Below are 13,298 nucleotides of genomic sequence, written 5' to 3' on the forward strand. Positions count from 1 at the left end.
CTCTTCTGCAGGACTTCTGTTTCTGAATTGGAATCATGAGCTTTAGCTTTTGGAATAAAAACAAAAAAGGTCACAATCAATGAAAAATCAAACAAAGGCATGTTTTTGCAGAGTATGTGGTTTAATTTTTGCATAAAAAGAAGTCATTGTTCAGACTGTTTGGTTATCATAAACTGCAATTTTTTTACAAATCGATTTTGCATGTTTCATCACATTGAAACACCTTAATTCACTTGTTTTGCTCAAAGTTGATAAAAACTGCTTGCACCAGTTATTTTAAAATCCTTAAAATGTCAAGAAATCGAAGTCAGCTAATGTGTGAGTTGAAGAACAGATCATGTTGTAGCTTTAAACACAAGAACCATGAATGCATTCAGACGGTTTGCGCACACACAAACCAAAGCACAGAACAACAACAAAATAAAATGAAAAAGACTTCACAAAAAGACACATTCAGGCTCCACTATGTCTGTAGAAACTCATATTTCAAGAACAGGACACAGCATAACATAACTACCGGGGGGACTGCACACTACATGTTCCCTCGAAGTCATGCTTGACTGCCCGTGCATGTTGTTTGACAGTTAGCAGCAGGGACGCGACATGGCGAAGGGAACTGACGCCAGCGACATAAAAATCCCCCCCTCCCAATCACACGGCTGCTGATCGGCTCGGCAAAGATTCAGCCCATCCTGTCAATAGGTACCGTTTTAAAAGAGACGGGCGCTCCTGATTTTCCAACGACTGCTCCGGTCTTTTGTGGTCCAAGCAGGAGCACACAGAGAGTCGAGGTCAAACGACAACCGCAAAAAGTCTCTTTCAGGTGTCGCTGCTCATCATTTCATGGCTATTTTTACGAATTAAAAGGTTTCCGACCTCTTTCGTCCTTGAACGAGTCCTTTCCGTACCGCTCCGTCCACCAGGCTCGATACTGAGGAGCAAAACAAGACTTCAGTTTAGTTACATAAAAACACTAATGCTCGAAAGTAATTGATTTGTATAGACACACACAACACACACACACATGCACAGTAAACAGCAATAAAAACACAGAGACACACAGCACCATACACAGTGAAATGAACATACACACTTGCACTAACTAAGGGAAAATTTTACTTTCAAGTGTTTTAAATGTGGACACTGGTACACGGCACATGGACACATGAACATCTCCCGCTACAAACTTTAAAAAAAACTCAGACCTCTCCTCACATGGAATCAGTCATTCAGTCATGTTTTCTCCAGCTCTGGTCTCCAGAGTTAAATCTGTAAAATTCATTTCTGAACTATAGAAATGTGTTGATCTTCGCTACCCTCTTCCATCTCCACCGGCCTCAGATCTCTGCAGTTCAGATGCTAACAGGCTACTCAACAGACGTTATCACGTCCTTGTCCATTTTAGAATTTTTTTTATTTTTTTTTATTTTTTTTTACGATTTTACTTCTTGAAGTACATCTGGGCAAACTGAATCAGGTTAGCTGGATTTGCTCGTTCATCTTGGAAGACTTTCTGTCTTTTTGCCAAGTCACTTCTTCAGTTGATGTCGGTCTCTTGGGCCCAGGCATTTAAACTCTATGGGTGTCACAAAAAGATTTTAGACCTTAATTGCCTTGTTCTTCGATGTCGATGGTTTGTATATAGGGTCCAAAGGGTCCAGGATTTCGAAGTTCCACTGTGTTTTATTGATTGTCAGTGAACTCACATCAGGTCATTTGGGGTTCAGAGGGTTTGTATAAGGTGCTCTGTAAATGATGATGATGATGATGATGCTAAATGGTAGTGGCCCATGTCTTCAACTCACCGTATGGGAGGACATTGAACTTCAAGTTGCTCCTAATGGTGGTTGTGCATTGTGTTGTGTGTGTGCGTGTGCACATGCATACATGCGCGGGACATTATACTGTGCAACATGTTGAGTCTTCTGAAGCAGGAAAAAAAAATCATTAAAGTCCATTGCCTGTTGAACTCTGACTTGAGTAATCTTTTTCTGCAATGCATTGGCTCATGGATGGACAAAAAAAAATGGAACTACCAACCACTGGACATGAGCACCACTCGATCTGCCAAGTGAGTCACAACAATGTTTTATGAACATATATATAGCTTAACCTGACTGGGTTCTATTGAAACACTGGTTACTGTAGTTTGTGTGGTGTACTACTGCCTGCATCTTATAAATTAAAATAATTAGTTTCAAGCTCTTGTCCAGATCTGCTTTTTGACAGCAATGCTTTATGTGGGGTCTCTACAACCTGCCTGTCAGACCACTCAACAGGATCTGAAACCCCCAAACCCGACTCTGGCCCCTTTCTGATGCTTTTTTGAGGGCTTGGTTGGATCACATTTGTAACTTTCCAAAACCAAAGAAGCACGCGTACACGCCACACGAAACAGATCATCAGGTGTCCAGAGACCTGAAAGCAGCTGGCATTCAAAGCTTTTCTTCTTCTTCTTCTTCTTCTTCTTCCTTTCTCTCAAAAGTAACTTGAGGAGGTTTTGTGTGAGTACACAAGCACACAAGTTCAGAGGTGGTACAAAAGTCTGAACCATAACCCCATTTTGAAGTATTATTGCATCAGTTTTTCCCAACAGGAGAAATAACTGTGACAACTGGCAGTCGTCCGTTGGACCGCTCCACTCTGCTACATTAATGGCAGTAATAAATGGTTATTTTAACAAGATTTGAGCCAAGCATCAATTGATGTGTATTTATTTCACAGTCATGAAATCAAATTAAATCAAACTTTGCTCCAATTTTCAATTCATTTCCATAATTTCATAAATCCTTATGAAATCCTAATCCTTATAAAACTGCCTGTAGTGACAATAAAAGAAATATATGCTGGCTACACCTGCTGTACATCATGCATTGTGTGTGTGTGTGGTGTGTGTGTGTGTGTGTGTGTGTGTGTGTGTGTGTGTGTGTGTGAGTCTGTGTGTGTGCGTGTGTAATAAAAAAAAAGCAGTGTAACTCTGAAAAAAAAAAGATTACGTAAATTGCAGATGCTTTCACAAAAGTGTTGTAAGACTGAATCTCTGGAATTTGACACCAGCATCATCATGGCTGGCTTTGACTTTTTCTTTACAGTATTGTAAAATAATTCTGACTTTCTTATTTCCGGTCGTGTTCGTTTTAACAGCAGTCTGTTTATGGCTAGATTGATGATTCACTTTGATTTTGTAGCAGAACATGTAAATCAGTGATATTTTGAAGGGTAGACTAGGCAGCACCATGATGACGAGTACAGAGCTTTCTTTAGATTTTACATTTCTGTATATCATAAATAGTCTGGGAGATACAGACATGTGAAGTACACATGCTGAATCTTATCACAGGGTACAAATGAAGGCACAAGGTTTTTATACTCTTCTGTTTGCAGATATATTCCAGTGTTGCGACATCAGAGTCCTGATGGCTTTTCCAGAAACCAGCAGAAAGGTTGTGATTAGGTTTTAGTGGTTCACTACTGGAGCAAATGCTTCATTGTAAAAGAAAAATAAGTGTTCTTGGCCTCTTCAAATTTCAATATACACATTATAACATCTTCAATATACAATATACACATCTACACATTTAAAAAGATTTCAAACTAAATATATAGGATCAAAATGACCAAAAATAAGAATGTCAAGTGCAATTCAGGTGATGCTGATGTCAAATTACCATACGTAGCAATTAGTACTAACCATGACTGACTTAAGTAGAGCTACAGATGTCATCAGCGTGGATAAATGTTACCATGTGGTGCCTGCTGGGAGGGGGAGTTCCTCTTTTCACAACCTCCACAACCATCGCTTTGGATAACTGTTTTTAAATGTTACCACCAGTGTGGATAAATGCTTCTGTTAGTGTGGATAAATGTTACAATCAGCAAGAATAAATGTTTCCATCACTGTGAATAAATGTTATTATGAGTTTGAATGAAAGCTACATGTGAATGTGGACCAACGCTACATTCAGAGTGGATGAATGTTACTGTCATGGTGGATAACTGATCCCATCAGCTGCTGTTGCTCCATTCACTGTCACCCTCTAAAGATTTGGAGGTTTTTTTGGGGTTTTTTTTTTGGCTGTTACAGGGTTCCAGAGGTGAGCATGCTTGCGTCATAGTGTGGCGGTTTTGAGTCTATTTCTCTGGACATGCATGGGCTTTGTCCAGTTTCCTCCCACAGTCCACACACATGCATTTCAGGTAACTTGGTGGCTCTGGTATGGCCGTATGTGAGATGGTCTCTCTGTCTCCCACATGTCATCTCACATGTCCTTTTAGAAAGAACTCAGAAATTATGTGTTATTGTGCTGCTGACTCTCATGTTGCTTCACATTTTGTCCGATCTTTTTGAAGAAGTTTTGATTTCCAAGTTTTGGAAATGGATATTCAACTGTTAAAGACTGACAGCTATTTGGATCATCTAATGTGTTAACCGGCGACCTGCCCAACACTTTGAGTGTATTTTCCATAATTTCCATAATATTTGAAGAAGCTAGAGTTAGAGATGACGCAGCCCTCACCTCTCTGAGCTCCGTGTTCTCGAACTCCTCCAGCTGCCTCAGGAAGCCCAGGTTCGGCCCCGCGCATGGCCTGGCCGACCTCACCGCGGCCAGCGCCTCCACCCAGCCGAGGCGTCACCGTCATGATGTAGGCCACCACCAGAGTGACGCTGCGGGACACTCCTGCCACACTGAGACAGCGCACACAGAAAAACACCTCCACTCATTTCCAGACTGTGCATTCTCAGAATAACAGTCTCATGGACTCACTCCATTTTGCTTCCTGTTCCTCTTTTATAGTATTTCTCCTTGGTATTGCCACTTCAAAGTGACAGATTTCATTCATACGGCCTGAGTATGATTTCATGATGCTGAACATTGCCTTCAACCTGTTCCCACACGAGTCAGATGTAAGAGTTTCCTCTCACCAGTGAACGAGGCAGCCTTCCCCCTTCAGCCGAGACTCGTGGATGAACATGATGCTGTCTCTGAAGTACTGCGTCCTGGTGGAACCAGAAACATTAAACAGATGATTACTCGAATATTCAATGAATATCAACGACGAAGGACTCTTCATTTTGCACCGTCTGTATGTTTCTTCTCCTGAAAAGGTATTTATGTCGAGCAGATATAAACCTGGTAAAGTGGAATTACTCAGTTTGAGGAAAGTGTGCAAGAAATATCAAAGAGTCTATTTAAAACACTTTTATATCAAAAATATATATTTTTATATGACCTGTGAAAATTATTTCACTCCATCAGATTTGCTGTTAAAGACGCATTAGCAAATGTCGTTGTTGTTCAGTACTCACAGGTTTTGTTTGGAGTGGTCAGCAGCAGATATACAAAGATACGTCTTGTCCTGTCAACAGGTAGGAAAACAGATTAAAGATGAACTAAACATAAGAACCACTTAATCTTGGCAGTAAATATTGATCATTTGAAAAAAAAAAAAAGTTTGCATCTTTATCTGTTTTGTAAATGGTGCATTGTATTTGTGAGGAACACCGTTTTAGTCCTGTGCATCATGGCAACAAAAATATTCTATTCTATTCTATTCTATTCTGTTCTATTCTGTTCTATTTGAGAGATGAGCAGCAGATCACAGTGAGATGAAAAATTTGCCGACTCCTCTGTAGCGATGCTGAACGGCTTTGGCTGTTTGGTGGACGGGATGACTGAAGTCTGAACAAGACACAGTTTAATCACTCAACAGAACAGGAGCCTCAGTAACTTGCAGAAGAACCACACAGAGCGACAACATCCTGGCACCTGGTGGGATCACCACTGTCAAAACACAAGAGTCTGTTACAACAGCAAAGAAAACTGGTTTAAATTGACAGATAATGTGAAACATACTTCCTAATATAAAGGAAGCATTGCCGATGAATCCCGTTACAATGAAGGGACTGATCTACCAAACACAGACTTGCACGTAAATTAATAATATGGTCTTTAGCAGCAAACATCAGAACTCTTCATCATCTGTGAGATCCAGCAGCAGTGGAAGGCCACACCATAACGGTATTCTCTGTGTGTGTGTGTGGTGTGTGTGTGTGTGTGTGTGTGTGTGTGTGTGTGTGTGTGTGTGTGTGTATTCTGCACCTGGCAGCTGATTGTACATACAGTGGACAGAAACCAGCTTGTCCCGGTATGACTGCACCACTGCAAAAACCCCACAACCCTCTGGGACCATGCAAGCTCAGACAGGTCAGAACATAGACACACACACACACACACACACACACACACACACACACACACACACACACACACACACACACACACAGATTTACATTTTCAATACCTTCTTTATATAGAACTTTAAGTAACCATGTTTACAAAGTACACTGACAAAACAAAAATGAAAACACAAGAAAAATGTATGAATAAAGGTATTACATCATTAATTAAAAAGACTGAAGGGACGGCAAATAATTCAAGATAACAAAATTGAACTCTAAGATAAATTAATAAAATACAAAAAAAATTAAGAGAAATGATTAAGTTTAGAACAAAAATGTTAAATACAGCAAAAAAACTTAAAACCAAACAAGACAAAGTACAATGCAATAGAAAAAAACTCAATAAAAGATGAAATTGAACTGAAAAGAATAAAATTAATTAAAAAACAGCAACAAATCAGTACAGCTGAAGGGCAAAGAAGTAAACACAATAAAATGATGTATATAAGTAGATCAAATATAAAGAAATGAATTAGGAAAAAATTCTAAAAAATATGGAAAGTGGCTTAAAATAGATCTCAGTAAATAAAGAAACAACATGTGCAGTGTCATTATTAAATAAATACAATGTAAAACAAAGCAAATTAAAAACTATAAAATTAAATAAAAAAATGTAGCAAATTAATCAAACTGACAAATGGAATGGAAATATCATGAAATTAAAGCAATACGATAAAAACATATAGAATATGATATAGCAATGGAATATATAGAAAAATAATGAACAAAACATTACATAAATAAATAAATAAATAAATAAATAAATAAATAAATAAATAAATAAAAAATAAATAAATAAATAAATACATACATTAAAAAGTTAAAAATGAATCCCAGCAAAAAAGGAACATGCAAATAATTAAACTAATAAAGAAATGCAAAAAGCAGATCAGTTACAGAAGGATTTTAATCAAAGAAAAATACCAAAAACAAACAGGAGAAAAAGTCATCCTGAGACTCAGATTTTGCTCCATGAAAATGTCTCATTATCTTAATCTGCAGCATGTAAATGTTACATCTGACCTTTAGAGACCTGTTGGTTGCAAATTCAACCTTCCTCTCTCAGGAACTCTCACACCATCTTCCAAGAAAATGATCAGTCAGCGGTTTGACTGTTAGCTATGCAAATGCACCATCCCATCTGGCCTTATGACCACAAACAGACCTGAGTCATCACTCCGCCTCACAGTTAAAAAATGCTTAATCATTCTTGTTAAACCAAGGAGGAATCTTAAAAGCAGAGATTTAAATCTTTTAATCGGGATTATCTAACCGGTCAGAAAGTGAGCGCGGCCGCAAACATGACTTCAGACCCAAAACCTTTTCAAAGTTTTGGTGGTTGACCAGTTTGGGTAGTGATACTGTAATACAAGTTGCTGTTTCTCTTCACTTGTTCAATGAAACAAGCTAGCATGGATGGAGAAAGTGCGAAGGAGTCTCTGAGAAACTTCTCGTGTTCGCTTTCAACGAGAAAAGATGAAAGTTGTGAAAGTGGACACTGTAGGCGGAATTGAGGTTTTCAAAAATCGGCTGTAAGAGGGATGTCAATGTCCAAATGGTTATCATTTTATTGCATCAGATGACACAAAAATCAATATATCTCGCCACACATAAATGTTATTTAATAAAAACAGGCTTATTGAAAAGAAATGTGTAATTCCGAAAAAGCTGATGCTCATTACGTTTGCAATCCTCCATATACTCGAAGGTCAAATAAAAAAAATAAACTCCTCAACATAAACCATGAACTTCACTTCTTCCCAAATATTAAGAAGTGATGACAAATTAAAGATTAAAGTTAGAGTAAGTAAGTTAAAGCTTAACTTCATAATGGGACTGATTTAACCCATCAAGTCTGAGTTACACACATCCACATCCATGTATTTAACAAAAAGACTTTTCCCACCCTTTCATAAACAAAGCACCTCGTCTAAATACAGCTTTGGAATACAGAAACCTTTTTTTTTTGTAACTTCAGTTCCACTTTCAAAACTTTAAACACTAGAGACTGCAGAGCTAAAACCATCCTGTGTGAGAAGCATAACACACAGCGAGCTGGCCTGCATCTGCACCACAGCTGCATGGATGTGCACATTTTCATACATTCACGGTGAAGAGATGTGAAGGGGTGAATTCCAGGTCCTGTGACTGTCACCCAACTAGAAATAACATATGACTTTCACACCAGGTAAATTCATCTGTGGCTGCTATTTTGCCAAATGAAGATCATGAAATGCTGTTTTCCTTTTCTTGTCCTAAGATTCAAATAGTTGGATAAGGAAGGTTTGTTAAAAAACCAAATGGACGCCCTGTACAGCAGCTCTTCAACCAAAAAGTGGGACGGTTCTGGACGATGAGGCCCTCTAATAAACAGGAGCTTAGTGAAATAATAACTGCACAACTCTACACAGCAGCTCTGGTGTCATATATTCTTATTGGTAATATCTTTGTTATTGTTGATGATGATGCTTGTCTGTAGTGGTTTTGTGGAGATGTAAAGGTGCCGACTGACACTTTCACAATGAGTATTAATCAGCCGAGGTGTGATGTTACGGATGGATGGATGCTGGGGGTCAGGGGGTCACGTGAGGAGAGTCTCACCTCCAGGACGGGTGCAGCTGTGTCGTGGATGGACAGGATGTGGGTGATGTTGTGCTGTGCCAGCAGCTCCGGGTCTCGGGCATCTGTGGATTTTTTTTGTAGAAAAATCAAGAAACTATAAATCGACATGTGATGCAAAGTTTGATCACACTGTGCACTGGCTGAACTAAATTCTGCATTTTCTACCCGACAACAACAGCCCCCTCTGAAATGTGTCCCAAGCAAATGTGGCTCTAAAAGTTTTGGTCTGGTTTTGAACTGAAAGAAAAACCGGAAAACCAATGTTTCTAAAACAGTCCAACACCTTGGGCCAAAAGCAAGAAACAGTAAATGTTCTAATCAAATTTTGTTCTTCAAAAGGAAGCCAAATGTTTTCTACCTTAAACAGATGTGCCCTCAGCACATTTTCCACACACTTTGCAAGTTCGTGGTATGCTGATGATGCCACCTTTGCAGCAGCAGGGCAAGCCTGCAGACACTCTCCTGCAGGCCATGAAACTCCAGATTCTCTTTACTACAATTCATGCAAACTAACTGAAAATAAATATAATACAAGATACAACAAATTAGAACCATTTAGGCAGTCAGCTTTGGATGATGCTAACAGATGTTTCAACTTAGAGATGCAGCAGCTCTGCAGCTCTGCAGCTGTTTTCACTCATAAAAGCAAATTAAGAGAATAATGTACAATCTTCCAACAACTAGAGTTTAGTGAAATAGTAATTACTAGAAAAAAACGGCTAATGCTACAGTTAGCTCACAGTTCTCGAAATATTTCCCTGTATGTGAATATGAGATGGTTCAGGATTGTTGAGTCACTCCTCCATTGAATAGGAATGTAGTGAAACAATAATGAATGAAAACCATCGCTTCAGCTAATGCTAACATTGTTCCATCCAGTGGAAAGACAGCAGCTTGTTGGCCTTTCCACTTTAACATTTGAGATAAGTAATATAATGTAAGATTATCAAAGACTCATTTACCCTTTAACATGAATTTAGTGAAATAGTAACTGTTAAGACTATGTTAAGCTTTATTTCATGCTAACTGATGGCCTGGTCAGAAGGGTTGAGAGACAAGGCAGCAGTGAGTTAGATCACGATTTAATGAATTGGTTTTCTGCCATTTAACAACAATTTGGTGAAATAGTAACAGGCTAATGCTAACAGTTGGCTCGTTCAGCAGAATGGAGAGAGAGAGGAGAGAAACAGCAACTCTTCACTAATTTTCATGGGAGTCAAAATTGAGTTTATTGAAGAGTGAGGAGGCACTCCTCCAGCTAAAAAGAGTTTAGTGGAATAGTAACGGAAACTCTGGCTAGCGGCGTGTTGCGGTGTGCGGACTGGACAGAGAAAACAGGAACAATGCGAGTGGTATTAGGCACGCTGCAGATGAAACACAATCTGGTGACTTCAGGGTCATAAAATGCCACGAGAGCTCAAGTGTATCACGAAATAAATATTTTTATAGGGTGTGAGGCTGCTGATATCACGCCGACACTGCCAGCACGGAGCGAGAGCGGAGCGGTGACATTGCCCTGAAAGTCACAGCACAACGATCAGCCACAACATTGTGACCAGCAGGCAGCGCAGTCTGAATCTCCCTTTCTGCTGCATGGAGCCATCGGAGTGTGCCGTAGCATCCAGCACCAAGGTATGAGCAGAAAGGTCAACATGCCGAGGTTAGGTTCCACTGAACATTCACCCCTCCACTGACCGATTTGCTTCTTTTCACCACATTGGTAGTGATTTAACTTCTCTTTTGAGTAGTATATTTCCGAATACACTCAAAACATGTATACGAGTATTAAAATACTGGAGATTGCATTAAAACAAGCCAATAAAATAAAGTACAAATAAATACATTAAATCCACAGAAAGCTCCAATGATGCTCTAATAATGTTTGGTACATTAAAATGTAAGTCAATTTAAATGAGGTGAAAAAGTACCAAAGTAGTTTAAAAGATTGGTTTGAGAATAAAAGAATTCCAGAAACTTTTTGTTTAATTAAAAACATAAATGTGCAAATCATCACATATCAACCTATGATATATATATATATATATATATATATATATATATATATATATATATATATATATATATATATATATATATACATACATAGTGCCTATTTTCTAATATCAATAAAAGACAGTGTCATCGGCATAAACTATATTTTTGTGTGAGTGTGAGTCAACATCCTTCCCAACATAATTTCTTTAATTATTTTAATTTAAAGAATAAAACAGGCTCTCAAATAGAATGCTGACATCCATCTTGTGTTCATTTAAAGAATTTAAACTCCATGAAATTGTGATTTTGATAATGCTTATCGATGCATAAAAAAGAAGAACTAAAGCTGCAATCAGCCTACTGAATTGGAAAAAAATGCAATTTAAATGCTCACACTAATAACAAAGATCAGCTTATTGTTCGCCCCACTTCCCAAAAATTGTGAATAAAAACAAAAAGGAATTTGTGAAACTTGTAATGTCCTATATGCCTCTCTCGATAAAACATAAATCAGGTTAAAAAGGCTTAGCTGTGGAGGGTTATACAGAAATAATGAGTATTGTCCCATGTTTTTTTCTTCTCATAACAGAAAAATCCTATGTAAATTCAGGTAAAACACAAGCATTACAGGCTATCAGGGAAGTTGTTGAATGGATTTTGTGTTTATGAAGCTCTCAGCAGCTTCAGTTTACCTTAAACTTGAAACTCGGCCGGTACACACTTTTTCTAGGGTACCACAAAAACCAATTCTACCTTTCTATTATTCAACTGAACAATCATGGCTTAGGGTGTCGGAAGTATTACATCCTGAACAATATGTTGTCACGTCATCAACGAGCAACTTCAGGGTTTCCACGGAGCTGGAGTTTCTTTTCACGCTGGTGTCATCTATTGGGCATAACACACGTCACACCAGCGAGGCTTCACTGCAGCAATATGACCATAAACATTCCAGCTTCCGTTAAACATGGAGTCAATTAACAAAATAAAAGATATTTTGCATCAATTGGTGATTTGAGGGGCGTTCCCTCCAAAATTTTGTGTTAAAAGACTGATATGTAAACATTCAGGCTTTACAGATTATAAACCACAAATAACCCACAAAAATTTGATTTCCACAGTGAAATGCATCAATAAAACCTTTTAAAAGAGTTTTGCTACTATAGCCTCAATATTTTACAATTGATCCAACCCTAAACAGAATACAGATATCTTTATTGTCTAAAATAATAGTTCCCAATTCCTTCCAACCACACAAAACTTTCATGTCGATCTTTGTTTCGTCTGTCTGCTTGCAGTGAATGAATTAGACGCGCCGGGGACGGAAATGCATCAGCAAGTTGCCACAAACTCTACCATGTTTCCACTGATTTACAGTTTTGCAGCAGTGAATGTGTCATGTTTACTGAAACCAAAATATCACTCGGATTGAGAATTAAAAATAAGTCCATGGTTGTATTTGCTGCCTCATGGAAACATTAAGATGAGTTCACAGTAAGGGACACCCCCGCATTACGGGGCATCCCCTCCCACACCAGAACCTCAACAATACATGTTCCCACACACACACACCACACACCACACCACACACACACACACACACACACACACACACACACACACACACAGCATTAAAACACTTTTTTTGTTACAAGTGTAGTGCATCAACCATTCAGTGACCTCTCTGCTCTATCGAAACTCAGCTCAGTGTAGCATCTCACCACATGCCGCTGCAAAGGAGGAACTGAAACACGCTCTACTACATTATCCTGAAAATAAATGAAGCCTTCACTCACATGATAAGAGACAGGGCAGCTTACCTTTAAGGTTCCCCAAGTAGAGATCAGGAAGGATCTAAAGACAGTGTTGTTCATTATACAGAATCAGAAAAAAATCTCTCAGAAATGCTCATGATAGAATGAATCTCAAACTGTACCTTGTTTATTCCATTTCCCATGTCTGCACGGGCCTCAGAACACTTTTTAATGTGAGGGTTGTTGCTTCAATCTCAGAGCTGCTGGTGGCCTGTCAACATGGTGCCCTCTGAAGTCTCCAGAATTTAACGCGCCTCGTTGACTTGACCCGGGATATAGTAAAGTCTTCCTCACGTCCACAGCTCGCCCCCCCCCACGCCACCTGACGACTGCTGCTTCATTCAGAATACGCTGCCCGGCATGACGTAATGTGACCTTAGCCTTCGTGGAACACCCTGCTCGGGCGGGTATATTTAGACCAGGCGGGGGTCATGGGACTGTGGACGGGGGGGGGGACATACCACGCAGACAAAGATGGTGGAGGGCCAGAGGAGCGCAGATCCCGGGCTCGGCTGTCACCGGGCTGCTACACCGTACAAGGAGCATTTCTGAAGCAGGACACACACACTTCAGCTCTAATTGTCTCAGAACGAAGATTTCCCTCTCATGGCTGAGTGTACTTATCT

General features: G+C 39.2%; 1 pseudogene; it reads right to left on the reverse strand.

Moving 5' to 3' along the window:
• Positions 1 to 853: 853 nt before the first annotated feature.
• LOC115381291 (dual specificity protein phosphatase 22-B-like) lies at positions 854 to 12,929 on the reverse strand (annotated as a pseudogene).
• Between the last annotated feature and the right edge of the window lie 369 nt (positions 12,930 to 13,298).

This window comes from Salarias fasciatus, chromosome 23 (assembly GCF_902148845.1).
Source record: "Salarias fasciatus chromosome 23, fSalaFa1.1, whole genome shotgun sequence".
Classification (NCBI taxonomy): domain Eukaryota; kingdom Metazoa; phylum Chordata; class Actinopteri; order Blenniiformes; family Blenniidae; genus Salarias; species Salarias fasciatus.